Below are 21,913 nucleotides of genomic sequence, written 5' to 3' on the forward strand. Positions count from 1 at the left end.
CCCTGTGTATTGTAAGTGATGATGAAGTCGAGAGTATCAATTTTCTTAGTAGCAATATACCAACTTCACCTTCATATAGGATATACATTCATTCGGTATTCAAGAGCTTGCAGCTGCTACCCAGATTTTATAAAACGTCACCAGTGTCTGAGGAGAAAGTTGATGAAACAGGGATATGTCAAAGAACGTTTCATCTTTTTCTAAAGAGTTCATCGGAAGGTACCAAGACCTTATTGATAAATATTCCGTATCAACTTCACAGATAATACATGATGGTCTTGAAGTATAGATTCCAAGATTCTAGGTACTGACGTTGTTTATCTTCTTAATTACGTGTTATAGTGTTCTTTTCATTTGTTTTTGTAAACTATTACCTTTACTGTTTAGTCCATTTTTGGTAATATCCCTTTGGTGTGGCTCGGTACTTCCCGTCATTGTGTTATTGTGATATGGTCATTTTTGTTTTTTTGTCTTTCATTTTTGCTTATGTGCTTTGTCTATATGCCATTTTGTTTTCTTTGTTTACATATTTTTTTGCTTTTATAGTGATTAAGATTATAGCACAATGTTGACTGCTGTACTCCTATTTTTGACATTTTACCTATTATGTCTGTTTGTTTAGTTCACACATTGTTGTCAATATAATGGAATTTTATGCGACTGTCATACAAGTGAGAAGTTTAGATAGCTATAAAACCAGGTTTAATTCACCAATTTCTACATAAGGAAATGCCTGTACCAAGTCAGGAATATGGCAGGTGTTTTCCATTCGTTTGATGTGTTTGAGCTTTTGAATTTGCCATTTGGTAAGGGATTTTCCGTTTTGAATTTTCCTTGGAGTTCGGTATTTTTGTTATTTTACTTTTTACTTGTGCCAGATAGAAATAATGTCAGAGAGAGTAAAAATATTCAGTCAGAATGTACAAAGGTGACCCTCAAAACAATATATTTCTCTGGATTAAACAATATATATATAATACAAGATATTTTAAAGGAGAATTAAGTTTAACAGCATTGACTGATGAAATAAAGTATCATTTCTATTTGGAGAAGATAGCGTTTAAAAATAAATGTTTTGACAAGTTTAACCAAGCTTGGCTTATTTACCAGGAAGCTTTACATGATAATTTTATGGATTAGCAATAAAAAGTAAATTAACTGTCATGAAACTAAATTTTTCTTTTTCTCTTAACACAAAATTCGTCAAACCAAACTTTTTTCTTGTTCTTTTTTTTGTTGTTTATTTTACTGGATTTTTTTTCGGATTTTTTTTAATTCTTCTTTTGTTTTTTTGAAATTATTTAATACCCTCTACTTTTAAAAGGTAAAAGTTACCTTTTATAAAAACCCAACACAATGTTATATTCTAGTTCCAAACTATACATTTTCTGATGAGTTGTATTATATTCTATTTATATATATATATGAACTTGATATTTCAATGTCTGTACTATTGTATATAATTATTATAAGAATAAGAATATTTTATTGAATCCAATTAAAGGGCCCATTTCCGAGCATATACATATATATACTTAGTATTAAATATACAGTATTTTTAAGATATATTACATTGAAAATAAATGAATAAATAACTATACTCCATACCAGATGGTGTTTGAAAATAAATAAAATAGAATATTAACCCTCTCTAATACATAAAACATTAACTACATCACTACTACATGTATATTTAGTCTCTGGAATGCCAATTTTCTTTTATTTTAAAACAAGTACTAATAAATCTTGACACTGACATATTAACATTTTAAGACTCACTGGACACCAACCAAATAAACTGTTCGTACTTTGAAATAAAAAGGAAGTTTTTACATTGAATACATGCTTCATTAAGAATAAAATTCTTTCCTTTTCGTATGTAGTGCATTCCTATATATAATTGATTAAAAAAAAAAGAAAAAAGAAAAATAAGAAAAAAAGAAAATATTCAGTCAGAATTAACTGTATCGCGTGTCAGTCTAATTAAAGATATTCTATAATAACCTCCTTTGACTAATAAATAATTCGTTAGTTTAACTATTTTGTATTACATTTTCCTGTTACAGTCCCTTACTCAAGTTTTGCGGACACCTACAAGAATTAGTTGATCACTTTGTCTGTGTCTGAACTCAAGAGACAAATGTTTTTAGCTCTTAAGATACTAGAATAAACTCATCATAGATACAAGGATCAAAATTTGTACGCCAGACGCGCGTTTCGTATACAAAAGACTCATAAGTGACGTTCGAAGCAACAAAATTTTACAAGACCAAATAAAGTATGAAGTTGAATTGCATTGAGAGACGAAAGTTCCGAAGGGTTTTGCAAAAAATCTATTCCCGGGGGATAAAAATCGACGGATCTATAAATTAACTGATTGTATCTTATTCCATATCATGACAGTTCGACTGTTTTTGTGGTATTCGCATATCGGGTGATGCATGCATAGCAGGGGACCATTACGAAACCGGTCACGCTCCTTTTGGAGTACAAGCGATTCCCATAGTTTACACATGTTGTTTTTTTTTTCATTTTACATTCAAACGTATTTACTAGATTTGACCACCGATAGACCTTAATTTTGCACATTTGGGTGACTTCGTCATACTGCATATTGTACTCTTACAAAATGAAACAATATCAAGATAGATCTTAAGTTTCATTTTCCTGTAAATAATCGAATTTCTTGTAAGTACAAACTGGCCATGTAAATTAAAAATCATGTTTCATATTTTAAATTCGAATCACACAACAAAACACATTTCCTCTAGAAATACAAAATAAGCAGTCAAACTACTTGGATGGGTAAAATGATTAGATCATTGATGCAAAGTAAAACTCACGATTTAAAATCATGAAATATTTCGACCGGGCTCAGCATTTAAAACTCATGATCTTTCCTACATTAATGCATTTAATTACTGAATATTGTTGCAGCAACATTGGTCACACTTTGATTCTAAAAAAAAAAAAAAAAAAAAAAAACAGTTTTGGAGTTTTTTTGAGACATTTACCTCTTCGTAATACATTTTCTACCTCCTTGCTCTCCCTTCTAATGTTTAGTTGAATTGCAACCTACAACACAATCGCCATATGGATTTTTGCACTTTCTAATTGGTAAAGCAAACTTCAAATTCTATGTCTTTCAATCGATTCAAACAAACTCCTTAATGTTTTCCACATAACTAAGTAATCTGTATGCCTTCAGTTTCTAATTGATAAATTATTATCGATATTTAAATTGGACTAACTAAACCCTTTTCTTGGTTATTTATTTGTGTATACCTATAAGTCAAAGTTCATACAGGGACTTATAAACGGAAATGTTGGCATAAATGTTCGGAATTTTCGGTTAGTAATGCTTTAGAACTTCGAATTTGTTTTGGCCTTCTAAATGTTTTGATTCGAGCGCGACTGATGGGTTTATGTAAATGAAACGCGCGTCTGGCGTAACAAATTATAAGCCTGGTATCTTTGATGATTACTTGGATAAGTTATAGCCTGGTATCTTTGATGATTATTTGGATAAGTTATAGCCTGGTATCTTTGATGATTATTTGGATAAGTTATAGCCTGGTATCTTTGATGATTATTTGGATAAGTTATAGCCTGGTATCTTTGATGATTATTTGGATAAGTTATAGCCTGGTATCTTTGATGATTATTTGGATAAGTTATAGCCTGGTTCCTTTGATGATTATTTGGATAAGTTATAGCCTGGTATCTTTGATGATTATTTGGATAAGTTATAGCCTGGTATCTTTGATGATTATTTGGATAAGTTATAGCCTGGTATCTTTGATGATTATTTGGATAAGTTATAGCCTGGTATCTTTGATGATTATTTGGATAAGTTATAGCCTGGTATCTTTGATGATTATTTGGATAAGTTATAGCCTGGTATCTTTGATGATTATTTGGATAAGTTATAGCCTGTTATCTTTGATGATTATTTGGATAAGTTATAAGCCTGTTATCTTTGATGATTATTTGGATAAGTTATAGCCTGTTATCTTTGATGATTATTTGGATAAGTTATAAGCCTGGTATCTTTGATGATTATTTGGATAAGTTATAGCCTGGTATCTTTGATGATTATTTGGATAAGTTATAAACTTAAGGATGTTCGCTACTCTGTTTCAAAATAACAAGCTTTTTAAAAGACTGTTATCAAATGATAGTATATAAATAAAGGAACTAAAAAAGCAGAAAAAAATGAAGGGTCCGTGTGCTTGTTTTCGAGATAAAAGCCATTGAAAATTTGGCAGGAAATGATTCTCTCTAGATTTTTCATACTTTTATCATTGGACGCTTTTTTGTTTCAAAAACTATGAAAAAATAACAAGGATTTTATAAGATTTTCAAATATGGCTTTTTAAACTATATGTAATAAAATTATGAAAAGAAAAGTAGGGGTTAGTGGGCAAATTTTTTTTAATGGCAATACATGGATAAAACCAGAGGATTCCGAAAATCTGGCAGAAATTCAAAAAACAAGAGGAGCAAACAAACTTAACAGAGACTACAAAAGTTTGCCCCTGACAATAAATTATTTCAAGGATAGACATGAAAACAAAAATTGAAAAATAGAAAAGAAAACGAACCTCAGAAAAACACAAAGATAAGACTAGAGGCAACCAACAATTTTAAACATACACATTTACATGCAACGAGGTTAAGTTAGTGTTTTATATTCAACTTTCCAACTTCCACCTAGTTTAGTTGAAAATAACACAGAGTAGGTAGTAAATAATTAAAACAACACTTTATAAGTTCCATGCTTTCAAAGCGCTTCTCTGGATTAACCTTCATCAGGAACGCTCAAAGCCGAATATTTGAAAGCCAAGGATGTATAAGAACTGAAACAGTTGAACGGCAATATGACTGAAAAGGAAAAAAAAAACCAACCAATTGGGAATTGGATACAATCGGAAAATTTACCGACCAGTTTACTTTTTTGGTATCTAATGATCGAAAACGTTGAAACATGTCGCTATTGAGTTAAGACAGAGACATATCGTATCGGTGAATCAATGTGTAATGGTGATCGTAAAAATAATGAAGTGTCAATTCATGTCGTTTTCTCCAATAACTCTTTTGGAGGAGTTTTTAGTGTAGGGGTGAACCTTTAAAAGTAAACAACAGACACCACCACAGAAATAAAACCTTCTCAAATACAAATAATTCCACAACACACTACACAGAAAAATAAAGATTGTGTCATCCGTTTCTGCTACATACGTTTTATCTGCCTTGTTTTTCCCGATGAGTAATATCTGGTAGTGTGTACGAATTACCGTCAAAGACACTCAGTTGTTCAGTTGTTCATATTTCTCACTTTGAAAGTGATATTTTTAGTTCGTTCCAATTTGAACTTTCTCAATTCCATTTTGATATTAGTTAAGTCCAAGTTAACATTTCTCAGTTTCAATTTGTGATTTATCACCTCCAACGTGACATTTTGGACGTCAAATTTGAACCGTGTATGTCAAACTGGAACTGAGCATGTCAAATTGGAATTGGGCATGTCAAACTGGAACTTTGTATGTCAAACAGGGACTGGGCATGTCAAAATGGAACTGGGCATGTTAGTTAATCTGGAACTGGGCGTGTCAAACTGGAACTGGGGGTGGTAACATGGAAGTGAGAAATGTCACCTTGGAAGTGGAAAATATTAACTTGGAAGTCAGAAATGTCACCTCAGAAGTAGAAAATATCAACTTTAAAGGGAAAAATGTAACCTTGGAAGTGGAAAATATTATCTTGGAAGTGAAAATTTCAACCTGGACTGCAACTGCACTATAAAATGGGTTTACCTAATGTGGTCAGGAGGGTCAACACTGCTTTGTCCTCTAGTAACAACCATCGTGGTATTTAGTGATGAGGCATCACGCAGTAGTGGATTGGTAAAACCAAGACTTTACCAATTTTGTTAATCATCACCGCATGAAAATTCTCCTGTATCCTGATGCATGACCGAAAATAAAAGTTTTGTATCGAAACGCCGAAATATAAACAAGGGATAGATCAGACCGTTACTGACAACATATAGAGTGAATAATAAAATAGCACAAAAACATCACAGAAAGCTAAGCCTATATCAGTAAATCCATTAATTTTGAAATTATAAATTTCCCCTACCTTAGCAGCAATATACCATCTTCACCTGCATATGGGATATACATTTCCCAACTCATTCGGTATTCAAGAGCTTGCAGCTGCTACTCAGACCTTATAAAACGTCACCAGTGTCTGAGGAGAAAGTTGATGAACCAGGGTATGTCAAAGAACGTCTCGTCCTTATTCTAAAGAAGTTCATCGGAAGATACCAAGAACTTGTTGATACATATTCCGCATCAACTTCACAAATAATACCTGATGTTTTGAAGTATAGATTCTAGGTACTGTCGTTGTTTATCATCTTAATTACATGTTATAGTGTTCTTTTTATTTGTCTTTGTAAATTTCTAACCTTAACTGTTTAGTCAATTTTTGTTATATACTTTTGGCGTGGCTAGGTATTTATACATCCCGCCATTGTGTTATTGTGCTATGGTCATTTTTGTATTCTTGTCTATCATTTTTGCTTATGTATTTATCTACAGAGTGTCTAAATGCCATTTTGTTTTTCTTTGTTGAAATAGTTATTTGTTGATATAGTGATCAAGATTATAACACCATGTTGACTGCTGAACCCCAATTTTTGACATTTGTACCTATTATATCTGTTTGTTTTGTACACACATATTTGTCAATATAATGGAATTTTATGCGACTGTCATACAAGTGAAAGGTTTAGCTAGCTATAAAACCAGGTTTAATCCACCATTTTCTTCATAAGGAAATGCGTGTACCAAGTCAGGAATATGACAGTTGTTTTCCATTCGTTTGATGTGTTTGATCTTTTGATTTTGTCATTTGATAAAGGACTTTCTGTTTTTCCTTGGAGTTCGGTATTTTCGTTATTTTATTTTTTATATATCATGTCATATTTTCTTGCACTTCCTTCTTCGTAGAGACCAAAAATGTAACCAACAAAGGTATTTTCTTTCTGTTAAATAAAATACTTTTGTTATTTAATATGCCTTGCTAAGAGGAAATAACTCTAGTTGTCTCGATGATATATTTATTTATACAAAGTTGTCTTAATGATTGATTACTTACTGTGTGGTCGGCGAAAAGTAAAAGGCTATTTAAAAGAAATTGCAGGACCAAATATGAAATTATAAAATTATAAAAGATATCTGCAAAGTATTAAGAGAGAGAGAGAGAGAGAGAGAGAGAGAGAGAGAGAGAGAGAGAGAGTAATGATTCCTAATCAGAACATATTTGTATTTATCTACTGATCTTGTACACTCAAAAGGACTAAGCAGGAAGAGACAGATTAATGTTGCACACTACATAAAGAACCCAGTTTTGGATAAATTAAACGTAAGGTTTGATTGATTGTTTTATTGTTGGTGTTTGCTTAACGTCCAGTGGAAAATATTTCATGCATGTTCCGGACAAAAAGCATTAAACAATACATACAATAAGAAGGTCCTGTAAAACAGTCCGTCCAGTATGAAGGTCGTGAAAAATGGGCTGCCACTGAAAAATGAGGATATATTGAATAGGGACTGAAATTTTGCCTTGCAACAGGCCAATTATGAACCCCTCAAAGAGTTGTTGCACGGGTTCTTAACGTGCAGAGAGCATGGCACTCTCTTCACATGAGGCATCAGATTTTACTTCCCCATTCTGACCAGACGTAGATGCGTATTTCTAAATCCCGCACAGCTAAACGGACGCCCAACTTGGCAAGGGTTTTACTTCCGGTCGGAAGAAGATCAAAGTGACCATATTTCTATTCTCTAGTCACTCTTGGGGAGTTTTGAGGTTTAGAATAACGACACAATGTTTTACAGAGTTATACAAAAACCGACTTATATATATAGTATATATCCAACATCCGTTACATGTACAAATTTATAATGTTATTTGCTCATTTTTAACAATTCTTTAGACTTGGGATCAGGTTTGTACTTATTAATTTTTAAATCGGTGAGTTGTACAATGTAAACAAATAAGCCCTTCCCTTAATAATAAATAAACTACGAAAATTTAGAAAATCTGAGATACGACTATCAAATATATCTTACCAACTATATTATATATGTAATGGGACTACGAATATAAAAATAGGGAGATGTGGTACGACGTACGTTTAAAAGACATTTACAAACATAAACATATATCATTTATATATATACATGTCATTATATAAAGAAAAGTTGGTGGTCACATTGAGGCTTCTGATGTCGACCAAACAATGTGTGGAATGCAGATTTATTATATGTTTAGATACATATACTCTGTACAATCTATAATTATTCAGGCAAATTCTTTAAAGATCTTTAAAGTAAACATGTCCCAATTTATTTTATTCATATGTTCTAGATTCACGTTTATTAACCCTTGGACAGAAAAAAAACGAAGAGGAAAAAGAAGGAAAACTGCGATGAAAAGGATTAAATCGCTTTTCATTTTGAAATACAAATATATTATTTAAAATTATTTTATGCGCACGATATGTGTGGGACTCAGGCTGGAGAACAAACATTAAGGAAGCATATACATGCTGAGTTTTTGCATAACATTTTAGTTTATTAATTCAAGTAATTCAATAAACAAATTGACATGAACATATGGAAACAGTTGAATCATAACCTGGATTATGAAACAAGGTTTTAGCTTATATTAATCTATTTTCAAATGTAAATGAGCAAATTTAAAAGTTATAATGTAATTAACTCTATCAATATCATAATGATAACAAACAAACAAGAAAAGAGTAATATTGTAAGCAAAGCATTTCGAATAATTAGGCAAAACAATATGAATGTTCCTATCTATAACCTGAAATAAGTATGTTTCAGATATTGATATTACTGCCGATTTGTTGACCAGAGATGTGTGTGACAGTTTGCTACCGAGTGTGAATGCTTGAGCTGCACATCATATTTCGGTGTTTTGTGTTAAACTGAGTTCCATTGAACAATGAAGCAACATTGTCTTGAACCCCAGTTACGATTCAGATAGCCTCTATTTTAAATTTTTCAATTTTATCAATTTCCCGCCATATCGTGTGACAAGGGAGTGTCAATCTCTCTGCAAGTTAAATTTTGAGAAATCCTTTGACCTGTTGCAAAGCTAACACTCCATCTTTATTAAGTGGCAGACAAAATCGACCCACAATGCAGTATCTTCCTATTTGATATATAGTTTAACGTGTATTCGTTCTGCACATGCATAACATATTTGACAGTGGACTTTAAGCAACGACAACTCATCAATCAATCATCGAATCAATAATCCCGTCCGTTTGACTATGCTGGATGTACAAGTACGCAGTCACGTCCGGTCAGAATGGGGTCTTTAAATCCGATACTTCGTAAAGAGAGAGTGTCAAGCTCTCTGCACGTTAAGAACCCTTGCAAAAACTCTTTGAGGCGTCATTAGCAGAACCGTTGTAAGGTAATATTTCTGTCCTATCCAATATATCCTCATTTTTGATTCATTTTCCAGTGGCATTCCAAATTTCCGCGTTCTTCATCCGGACGGCCTCTATTACAGGATCTACATATTGTATTTATTGTTTATTTGTTCTCGTCCTGAAAATGCATGAAATATATGCCACTGAACGTTAACCAACATTCAATCAATCAATCGAATCCATAACTTACCATGAAATCAAAGCTGAAAAGCGAATAATAGCATTATTTAAAGGGTTGATTCAATTCATGATCACAAATAACCGCCAAGAGTTCAATACTAGTCATCCTTGTAAATAAAATGTTTATTCCAGATAAACTGACGTAAAATGATTATTTTGCTTTCAGATTTCCTTTATGCTACATTACAACATTTATCAGGGGATAAAAACATATCTCTTGAATTTTGAACAGGTTATCGTTTTTGTTATTTGTTCAAAATAATTCGTAGCGTTAGCTAAACGTTGCCTAACGTATTATTCATTTTGTGGTCTTAAATATCATGAGTCGAGAACAATAAAAAAACTAAACAGTCTTGTGATTGAGGTAAAAAGTAAAGAGTATGTTTAAGTCGGTAACCACACTAATTGAAAGTTATTTTAAACCATAATTGTATCATGTATGAAGCTATCTGCTAATCTGATTATCTTGAAATTTACACGTTCAACTGTTTGTCTTACTTTCAATATTTACCAAGAAAAAGATGCAGAAAGGGTGAGGGGAATGATACACAGAGAATCTTAATTACATTACATACATCGATTGTCAGTGCTTTTCAAGTAGTCTTAAGCATTATATATATATATACATTTCTTAAAATCGCCCAATTTTTAACAACTAAATTTTTGAGAAAAAAAAACAATATAAAAATAAGGAGATGTGGTATGATTGCCAATGAGACAACTATCCACTTGAGTTCAAATGGAGTAGTGGAAGTCTACTTCTTTTCATTGAAGTTTTCAATATAAACATATTGGCCGTGTTTAGCTTTAAATACAGTGGTGTAGCTTGCCCTCTGATATTACCAAGGCAGGGGGTCTGGGGGCTAGAAGCTATAGAGGTTTAACCATTTGAAAAACGAAAAAAAAAACATAAAAGTTATAGCAGTTGTTTTACTTTATTCAACATAATAATGCTAATATGTTCAAACAATAGCTACATGTATTAACAATATGTCAAGCTCCGATGTTACTTTTTTCCTTTCTGCTTGTTTGTAAGAGATATTGAATACTAGTGTTTTAAAATACCATAATCATGTGTGCTTTAGATTTATTTATGAAAGTTAAATTCTGTAATTTGATACTAAAAATCCTCTACAGGTGCAAAGCACCAATTCGTCAATTTCCACTAGCGTCAAACTTGTCCAACACAAGGTTTCGGTCAATGTCTTTATCCTTGTGGATGTGCATTAAGGCCAGTCCGTTCAATCGATGATCGGTCATTGTTGTCCGGTTCCATAGTTTAAGTCTTCTAAGTGCAGAAAAGGATCTTTCGCACGGAACGGAACCTACTGGCATCGTAAGTAACAGATGAAATATTGTATTTATATTAGGGTAGTAGTCTGAATCAGCCAGAATGAACGATTCAGAAAGCGATGTAGGTGGATCCTTAAGGTGATTACAGAAAGCCATCCATCGCTGAATTTCCATATAATACCTATCACCATCTGGTAAATCTGAACTGTACCATTCATATATCTTTGCTGTTTCAAAATACATTTATTTTGAAATACTTACTGGCTGTGTCTGAGGTGTCTCCTGCAGTTGAGCGCTGTGTCATTCTCTTAGCTGTTCTCGGTTTTTCTAATTGGATATTAACACATGTGGCCAAAACTCTCATCTTTTCCCAAATACTGTCGAATACGGTATCGTTCCTTTGCTCATTAATGACGGTTTTGCATGTGTTTGCATCTTGGTATGCTTTAATGATATCACAGTCGGTTTTCTGAAAGACCTGAGTTAGAGGTCTTGTGAAGCTCAGTATGTGTTGCGTAACAACAAGAGCAACAATGAATTGGCTACTATGCAGCTTTCGCAAATGGGCACTTGCCTTAATCCTCGCATCGGAAGCACTGCTTTCATCTACAATATCCTGAAGAGACTGTGTTATAGATTTGTATTTAGCTATTAAAGAAGACAGCGTACTCTTGCTGTTTAACGTGTTTCACACAGTTTTTGAATTGAACGCCTTTTACCAGCTTTTTCAATTTATGTGTCACTGAGCATTGGTTCATCCTCGTTGTTTCCCGATATTACAAGTTTATCAGTGTCGTCACTCACCAGACAGGTATCTTGAAACAATAGCCATTCGTTTGGCACTTCCACCAAGAAACCATGTCAGCTGACTTACAGAATCAAACAAATTCCGAATCTCAGCTAGTGCTTTACAAGATGTTGCAACAACAAGATTCAAAAAATGCGCTCTGCAATGATGATAATATGCTTTTGGTTGTATTTGCTGTATGCGAGCTTTAACACCAGAAATATTACTAGACATCACGCTAGCACCATCATATCCTTGACCACGTAAATTGTCCATATTTAGCCCACATTCTTGAACATTATTAACTATTGCTGTTGCAATTGACTCTGCGTCGACCTTTTCCATCTCGATAAAACCTATAAAATCTTCAAACACAGTAGCAGTTCTATCGACATATCTAATGCAAAGTGCCATCTGCTCTTTTGTACCTACATCCGTGGATTCCTCAGCCATGCTGGAAAACCATTTTGCCTCTTGTACCTTTTTAATAATTGTATTTTTAATTTGCAATCCACACAAGCTTATCAGTTCATTTTGAATGTCTGGGCTTGTGTATTGTGCATTATAGGGCGCATTCTCCAAATGAGATTTTAGAATGGGCACATCATCGGCTTTCCATTGTAAGAAGCGAGAAAAATTACCATCTTCTATCTTTTTTTCCTTATTCCAATTGTGTCACCGTAAAGGAATATTTTGTTGTCCTTAAACTACTATGGTTTCTATTATTCGAAATAGTATTTCTCTATTACGTTTTACCTTTTCTTCATAACTTTTTGAGATAGAAACATATAAATCCTTTTCTTCTTTAGAAACTTTTTGTTTATAATTTATAGTTTTATTTGTTGCTTGTTCGTGGGTTTTTGACTCGTTGTGGGAAAGTAATACTCCTCTTTTGGACCCAGTGGCATTTTTCCAATCATTAAACCCTTTGTCTGTGAAAACATCTCCGTATTTGTAATTACAAAACGCTAAACAATTTATACAAAACGCTGCATCTTTTTGTATTGAATATCTCAACAAGGAAACTTCTCTTCCCACTTAGAGGAGTATCTTCGTCCGTCTGTTGCAGGAAATACAATTTTAGAGGATGACATTTTAATATCAAACAGTAGTTGTGTCCTGTCACTGTCGTTCATAGATTTCCCAGAAAAGTAGTAAGGATCACTGTTTGTAGGTTCAGACTGCTTTAGAAGAGATTCTGTAAAAATATTTATTCTCAGTAAAGATTTATGAACCAAAAATCTAAAGTTTACACTCATCACATATGATTTCATTGTAACGTTGGATTATATCAGTTCCCTAATTTCGATTGTGGACTAACGGACCCTCGGGATGATTTATACTTTTATAGATGACTATGCGGTATGGGCTTTGCTCATTGTTGAAGGCCGTACGGTGACCTATAGTTGTTAATTTCTGTGTCATTTGGTCTCTTGTGGAGAGTTGTAAACCGCTAGTTTCCGGCAAAACCTTAAAAGTCTTGAAACAATTGACTAGTGGATTACGATTAAATGGTTTACGCTATGAATGATATAAATTGAAGATATACTCAAATAACCATGCAGTGAGTAAAAGGAGATATGGGAAGTGTATACGTCTATGAGACAACAACCACATTGAAACGACACAAATAACTATACAACATCTTGAGGTCATTATACTATATACAAGTAATATGTCTGGTGCAAAATTTTTCGACTCCTGAGTCTTTAGCAAGTTGTTTATGATTTAAACCGATACTATCTTATCTACGGTCAACTCAAAGTTATAAAAATAAAAAAACACGGGAAGATATGATCACCTCACAGAATCTGCCAATTAATTTCCAAACCGTCGTACACTCTCTAATGTCGGTGTCTGTACCTTACTGTGACAATATTTAACGTCATATCAGAAGGGAAACAGGACCGTGTTTTGTGATTAGAAGGCGCATGCACAGAATTTTCAATGCAGAAAAAAAAACCAAACGAAACGATTAAGGTTTATTAAAATAATGTTTGTGATAATCATTTACTCACTCGGTCACGAACAAACGAATAGATGATCATCACAAAACGACGAACGGATTGAACAGCAACATTCCCCGATAAGTTAGGAAATAAACCCGGGCCGCACGCTACATGTAAAGTGCGACATGGCACTTTTTATTCAGTTTTGTTTTCGCCGATATTTCTTGGAAGGACTAAAATTAATGACTCTTTTAAATATGTAAATTCTATTAATGTCAAACTATAAATTTAAAATAGCGAGAAAAAAAGTAAAAAAAAAAAAACCAACATAAAAAATTTAAATTGTGTCAGTCTGCATGTTGATTGATAAATATAAATTTTTATTTTTTTTTAATGGTATCAAAGTCAATGAAAATATGTGTAATTAAAGTTGAAGACATGGGACTCAGGGAAAAGGGGGGTGGGGTGGGGTGTTAACACACAACGATGTTTCAGTTGTATATGTTAGTACTACATACTGACGGTTATATGAGGGTTTGAACATTCATTTCTAATTCTTTTTGCCCATAATTTTATTTTCCTTTTATACTTTGGCACCATTCTAAATTTCTATTCTTATAACTTTACATTTATTGCAAGTCTATTTACCTCATCCAGACCCTCATTTACTAGAAATTTCAATATTTTCACACAAAAATTAATAATTTAAATGTTTTACCAACCCGAATGGGCAAGTGATTTGATCGGAGAAGTCTCGTGAGTTGGATCATCATCAGGATCTATTCTACTGATTTTGCTTGGAGTAGGGTTAAATAAATCTTTAAGCTTCAATGGTGTCGATTTCTTTGAGTCGGACCTATTTAGATTACTGAAAACCACCGCAAAGGGGATTTCAAATAAGGGGAGGGAAATGTTTCAATAAGTCTTGAATTCGCAAAGGATACCGTCTATCCGTCTACGAATCAATAACAACAAAAAGCCGTCTGATAGTATTATACAAGTCGGTTTATAAGCGTTTAGTAGCGAGTCTGTTGCTTCAGGTCGAAATTGTTTAAAAGAATTAGATTATAAAAGTTGTTTTTTATTTTCCACCAAGGCAACTGCATCGGTTGCCTCAACGTAAGCCACGCCATAATATTGAAAGTTATATTAAGAGCAGTTAATACAGTAGGCTATTGTTTAGGTCCCGTTTGGTCATACAGTTCTTTAGGTCTTACACACCCTTTGTTTTCTAATATTTGGATTTAAGCGTTCCAGAAGAAGGATAATCCTTAAAAAGCATATCGTATCTAACTTTTTACAAACATGTGGAATATTACCAAGTTCTGTGACATACACAACTAGTAATAAACACATTCACTGATTTATGATCTTTGGGAATCAATTTGCAATCGGAACTTTATAAACTTATTGACAAAACTCTCATAACTTGCTGTTTACCTCTTTATTCGTTATGATAATCATGATAGTTATGATAATGAAGAACTGACAATTTATATGATATATTTATTTTATTTTTTACTATTAACCAGACCGATTTCTAATGTCTCTTTGACAACTGTCATACAAGTGGGAAGTGTAGCTATAGCTATAGGTTTAACCCACAATTTTCTTCGGAAAATGCTTGTACCAAGTCAGGAGTATGGCAGTTGTTTTTTTACTTGTTCTGTTGATTGATAGCGTTTAATATTGTCAGTTTTTATGGACTTCCCCTTTTTGAAGTTGCCTTGGAGTTCGGTATTTTTGTTATACGCTTTTGGTATCTTTCGCCTCTCTTTAAATCCATGTGTGCAACTTGCCGGACACTGAAAAGTAAAGTTTCACCTATCACTTTTAGGTCCTTTTTGGTCATATAATTCTTCACGTGTTTCGGGTCTTATACATCAACGACATTAAAATATTTTAGCATTCCTGATGAAGGAAAATCGAGAAAAAACGCTTCGGACACAAAAAAAATATAGTGTTATAGGCAAGTATTTTTCAGTAACCAAAATTTTCGATCATTGTTTCATGGTCAACAATCATATATTCGGTCTATCAAATCTATTCAAGGTCTGCAATGGACATGGACAATACGAAAATAAACTACAAGGTTATCTGACATTGATAAAATGAATAACTTTTGCTCATGGCACGTAATTGATTAAGTGGACTCTGACCTTACATACAAACGTCCATGTCTCCGGATCATTTTCCAAACATTCTAATAATGATATATAAACACTGATTCGCTTCTGGCATTTGTTGTAATAAAGACGCCCTGGTGAAGAAATATTTCAGAGTGTTATAGCTTTGGGTAGGTTATACTTTTGATCAGCAGGTGAATGACATTTTACAAAAGAAATTGATATTTTCCCTTGATATAATACCTATTATTATACAGTTTAACTACCTCGGGTGTTTTGACATCCCTAAACATAAGGTAATGAAAAGAATACACATGTATACTAAAGTACATACAATAGATTACAAATATACATTTTAGTCTATAGCCTGACCTAACTATAGTATGTATATCGAACTATTCGGGCGGGCATTGTCAATACAGTCGGCTTTGTCAGTCACGTGTGTCAAATTAACTATAAGCATATCTTTTAATAGGTTGTTGTGATCACCTCGGTTGCTGGTGGTGTTCCTATTGCTCAATCTATATGTTTCTGTGTAGTCCTATTATAGGTTGCTGTTATTACCCCGGTTATTGGCGATGTTTGTGTTACTTAATCTTTACGTTTCTGTGTAGTGTTTTGAAGGTCGTTCATTGTTATTTCGGCTTTTTTTCTGTTAGGTCAAGAAACTGTCAGTTTTTCTTCGACTTATAATTTGTGATTGTCCTTTGGTATCTTCTGCCTATTTTGTGAGGTATTAAAGCATATAATGGTTTGTAAGTTTAGCTGTTGCATTAGGATTTTCTATCTGACCCATCAATAACTACTGGCAAAAATTCGACAATTTGAAGAATAAGATTTTGAATCTTTGTGACCTAGATCTCTTTTTTATTTTTATATAAATCTATCAGAAATAAAGGCATAAAAATTTAGATTCCATACAAAAACATTATTTAGACTACAGAATAAAAGATAATTTCTTTATTTAGTTCATACCGAACGAAACATGATACAATCAACATTACGATTTATCATCATACTTTTATCACATCAGATAATCATATTGTTAATACCGTAAAAGCGTTGGATTATGCCCGTACTTAAGTTAGTCGTTTTAATGACAACTGATCGATCTAATCAGCAGAAAAATGTTTCTAATAAATCGTCTATCTGAACAAGTAATCGGGTATAATAACATAACATAATAATAAAAAAGTGTCTGTATTATCGATGTATAATACCGACTGCAGTGCGCATGACACTTTTTTTTTTAAATAACCTTTATAAGAATCATACGCAACAGACAACAAACCCATGAAATATTTTGGAGCATCAAAACCTATGAAATAGTTGTGAGCATCAAAACCCATGAAATATTTGGGAGTATCAAAACCTATGAAATATGGGTCTTTGCATCGGAAATAAACACATTTATTCTAAAATGGCATGACACGGGTTATGTTCTTCTCATATATTTTATGATGGTATGATACTAAACCCCTAACGGGAGGGATTGTGTTTGATTTTCATATGATGAAGACATAATCTTTCAATCAGTTTAATGGAGGTCTGGAGCTGGCATGTCAGTTACTGCTAGTAGTCCTATGTTAATTTATGTATCATTTTCATTTTGCTTAGTTTCTTTTGTTACCTATTCTGACATCGGACTCGGACTTCTTTTAAACTGAGTTTTACTGTGCTTATTGCTGTGTGTTTGTTTTTTCTACATTGGCTCGAGGTATAGGGGGAGGGTTGAGATCTCACAAAACATGTTTAACCCCGCCGCATTTTTGCGCCTGTCCCAAGTCAGGACCCACTGGTCTTTGTTAGTCTTGTATGATTTTTAATTTTAGTTCATTTATATGTTTTGGAGTTTAGTATGACGTCCATTTTCACTGAACTAGTACACATTTTTGTTTAGGTGCCAGCCGAAGCCCGCCTCCGAGTGCGGGATTTGCTCGCTGTGTTGAAGACCCTTTGGTGGCCTGCGACTGTTTTCTGCTCTTTGGTCGGGTTGTTGTCTCTTTGACACATGCCCATTTCAATTCTCAATTTTATTGTGAGCATTAAAACCCATGATATATTTTGGAGCATCAAACCTATGAAATCTTTGTGAGCATCAAAACCTATGAAATATTTGTGAGCATCCAAACCAAAGAAATATTTGGGAGCATAAAAATCCATGAAATATTTTTGAGCGTGAAAACCTTTGAAATATTTGGGATCATCAAAACCTATGATATATTTTGTGAGCATCAAAACCCATGACATATTTTGAAGCATCAAAACCCATGAAATATTTGGGAGCATCAAAACCCATGACATATTTGGGAGCATAAAAAAAAACCGTGAAATATTTATGAGCATCAAAACTCATGAAATATATCGAACATCAAAACAAACAAAAATGTGCTTAACTAGAACAATCAATGTCTTATCTAAAATAACCAGCAACATTGTAACAAATATAAAATTTATAGTAGACAATGCAAAATCTACATGACTAATTAAAATCGAGCCAATACCGACGCGCTGGCTATTTGACAAAATGGTGCCTCAGGAACTGTCAGTCCACTAGCAGCGATACCGACCTAAAACATTTTGCTAAAAGATAATGCATATATGTACAACAAACTCATATAAATATATTTATACTGAGATTTATCCGAACTATGTTAGACCTGCAAAATTGCGTTAGCAACTCTTTTTTCCTCAGTGGGATTATACTATTTACAGTGGATTCTGCAAAATTCCATCCTCCAACTTACCTGATATATATTTTTTATTTATTTAAATTCAAAATCCTTTTTGTTTGGTCTATTTGACCGCATTTATGGACATGTTTGTATTAAATATATGCAAAAATTTATGGCATGAAATTTCATTTTTTTTTTTAATTTCGAACGTGATTTGAATATATAATACAGGTGTATTGATTAAATAACATGTCGGTCACAAATTTTCACATTATAACACCAGATGTTATCATTGCAATGGCGTGGAAAATTTATTGTACCCTGAGGTATTGAAATGTTTTATATGAAAATACATCATATATGTCAAATATTCCTTGTAAAATGAACTTTTTAATTGTTGAGGATTTAAACATTTCAAGTTCACTACACACATCCGGGTGCTTAATGTGTTTGTGAAATTTATAACCTGAATATATACCTGCTAGAATTGAAGTAAAATCAGGTTTATACATTTCCGAGGCTTGCACGAGGAGTTTCAGGCAGAGGGAAAGATCAAGTTATGACAATTCATTGATGTGTAAACAACAATCATTATTTATTCGACGTGAAATTTTGCTTCCGAAAGATTGATCTAACATGAATGTAAATGCATGCCCGATACGAATGTTTGTATTCAAATGACCACACCCACCCACCCTTCGGGAAAATTTAAGCCAAGCACATTTAGGTTTTGAGTGATTTGTTTTGTTTTATTTTGCAAATTGTTTGAGATGCCAATCGTGTTTTATCAGTATGAACAATTACTAAAGTTTATTTGTAATTGTCTTTCAATCACCACTATTATGTTTGAAATATTTGGCTTAAATTAATTTTAGAGAAATTTTAAAATCACTCAGAATGAGTACATAGGGCCATGCTTTTTTCTTTAAATTTTTATGAAATAATGTTTGTTTTAAAGGATGTTACATACAACAATACTGTGGCTAAATTTGGTTTAAAGATCTTGTTTGTCCCAAGTCAGGATTCTGTAATTCGGTGGTTGTCGTTTGTTGCTGTGCATGTATATCATATTTGTTTTTTGCTTATTTTTTGTACATAAATGAGGCAGTTAGTTTTCTCGTTTAAATTGTTTTACATTTGTTATTTCGGGGCCTGTTATAGCTTGCAATCCTGTATGGGATTTGCTCATTGTTGAAAGCCGGACAGTGGACCTATAACTAATAACTTCTACGTCATTTGGTCTCTGTTGGAGATTTGCCTCATTGGCAATCATACCATATTAGATGCAAACTTGAATGATAACAGACGACGAAACCCAGGTGATGGCAAACGTTAGCATTGACCATCAAATACGTGTAAAAGCATTGTTTTACCGAAACTATATAATTATGGATCAGTGCTTTGGTACTGTCATGATTTATAAAACACTTTGCTAAAATTACAAATAAAGAAATTATCAAGTGAAAAAGATTCCAACTCCCTCGGGCAAAGGTGACCTCAGGAGGATTTGGCTATTCTGTTCATGTCCTTTTTGATCAAATAGTTTCTAACCTTTCAGGGTATTTACGCATTCCTGGCTTTCAAATGTTGAAATTTGAGCGATCCTGAATATAGGAGATCCACAAAGGGGCTTCGGACGCACGACATTTATCAAGTGTTTACTTCTATTTTCTATGCATACTCACTTTAATGTTAAATTGTTATAAATATTGTACTATGGAGACTACACGAGTATGCTATACATTGTCTTATCCATTTTGCCTTGGGTAAATAAAATATATTTAAGATAAGATTTAAAAAGTTAAATAGATTTAGAGGTGATACATGATATAAATGGCTTAAATTGCACATGATTTATGTTCATATGGTTAAACTTCTTCTTTTTGTTAGTGTGCATTACAGCAATGTCATACATAATGCTAAGTAGTTTAAACTCATAGTTACATAATTATGATTTTATATAAAGTCTCTCGGTGTTGCATGGATTAATCCACACAATGGTGTTATGGACAAATAATTGTAATATTAACATCTTCTACTTGACAAAGTCATCTCATTTTGCGTCTTTCTTTAAATCTTTAAAGAACATGTGAAACCCAACAGGTTGGTTGAAAATATAATTCAGTTCAACTTTGAATTGGTATTAAGATTTAAGGTTATAGCTATTATATATAACAACTTTAAGTTAAATATTTACTTATAAGTTAATATGATTTTCAGTTCAAGTTGTTCACAGAGACATGGTAGTTATTCGTCTGCCTTGTTGTAGACTACTAAATGTACGATATCTGCTTTCTGGAGCTCTACTTTCAAATCACGTTCAACGACTTCATTTAACATAACAGACTGAACAGTTTACCGTAAGTAGTGATTTGAGTACTAATATTATATAATATGAACGTATATTACTGATCTGAATGCACATGGTTCATTTTTCTGGAGCAACCTTTATCAGGTAAACTATATAGCTAGAGACCAAACTGTTCGGAAGCCATACGTCATTGGTCTGCTTGTTAAGTCACATATTAATCCCTCCGTAGGAACGAGGGTCTCCTTTGAGATAAATTAAAACATCCCCAATCAAACAAGACCTGGTTGGGCATCGCCTCATGGACGGTGTCTTTGGCATAATGGACATGCATATAAAATGACCACAACCTATCCCTTCGGACAAATTTAAGGTAAGTACATGGAGGATTTGAGTGATTTGTTCGGTTTTACGTTGTTTATACTGCCAACAGTATTTCATTCTTTGACTGTTTAATCTCCATGTCAGCATTACCAGGGTATCATAGATTATCTCATTAATGGAAGAAGTCCAAGGACAATCTATATAGTTATTGTTTATGCTCCCGCTAAAAATAAAAACAACGGACACTAACACTTTATAAATATCATGCGTCCGAAGCGATATTAATTTAAAAAAGTCTCTGCGAAAGCTTCTTAAATTGATCTTTTTTTTCAAAATATAATTTTTTAAGTATCTAACGTTAGAAATAAATGCTACCTTGATGGTTGAAGCAAGTTAATTTTCAACCAATTTAATGTCATTGCAGTGTGCAAGTAAAATATACACGTTCGTTGCAGTTATCTGCGCGACTTTCTGTTTTCAAAAAAATCCAAAATAAGGTGAAAGGATACCCATTAAGGTTAAGTCTCAGGTGTGTAGATTTAAAGCTACACCCTTGCAATATGATATTAATGTAGAAAATTACATACTCCCATTTATCTACAGTGTCAGAATCTAAATTATATTTGACGGCCACAAATGGTCAAATAAGAAAGCCATATGTTATGCGGTGTCCAATGTAACATTCCGACCTTAATGATAATATCTAATGCCAGAATTATTTATTTCCCTCAGTTAA

General features: G+C 33.1%; 1 pseudogene; it reads right to left on the reverse strand.

The window, feature by feature from the left end:
* The window catches only part of LOC127720883 (neurogenic locus notch homolog protein 1-like), a 39,210-nt pseudogene extending 24,813 nt beyond the window's left edge, over positions 1-14,397 (reverse strand).
* Between the last annotated feature and the right edge of the window lie 7,516 nt (positions 14,398-21,913).

This window comes from Mytilus californianus, unplaced genomic scaffold, assembly GCF_021869535.1.
Source record: "Mytilus californianus isolate M0D057914Y unplaced genomic scaffold, xbMytCali1.0.p SCAF_11, whole genome shotgun sequence".
Taxonomy (NCBI): Eukaryota; Metazoa; Mollusca; class Bivalvia; order Mytilida; family Mytilidae; genus Mytilus; species Mytilus californianus.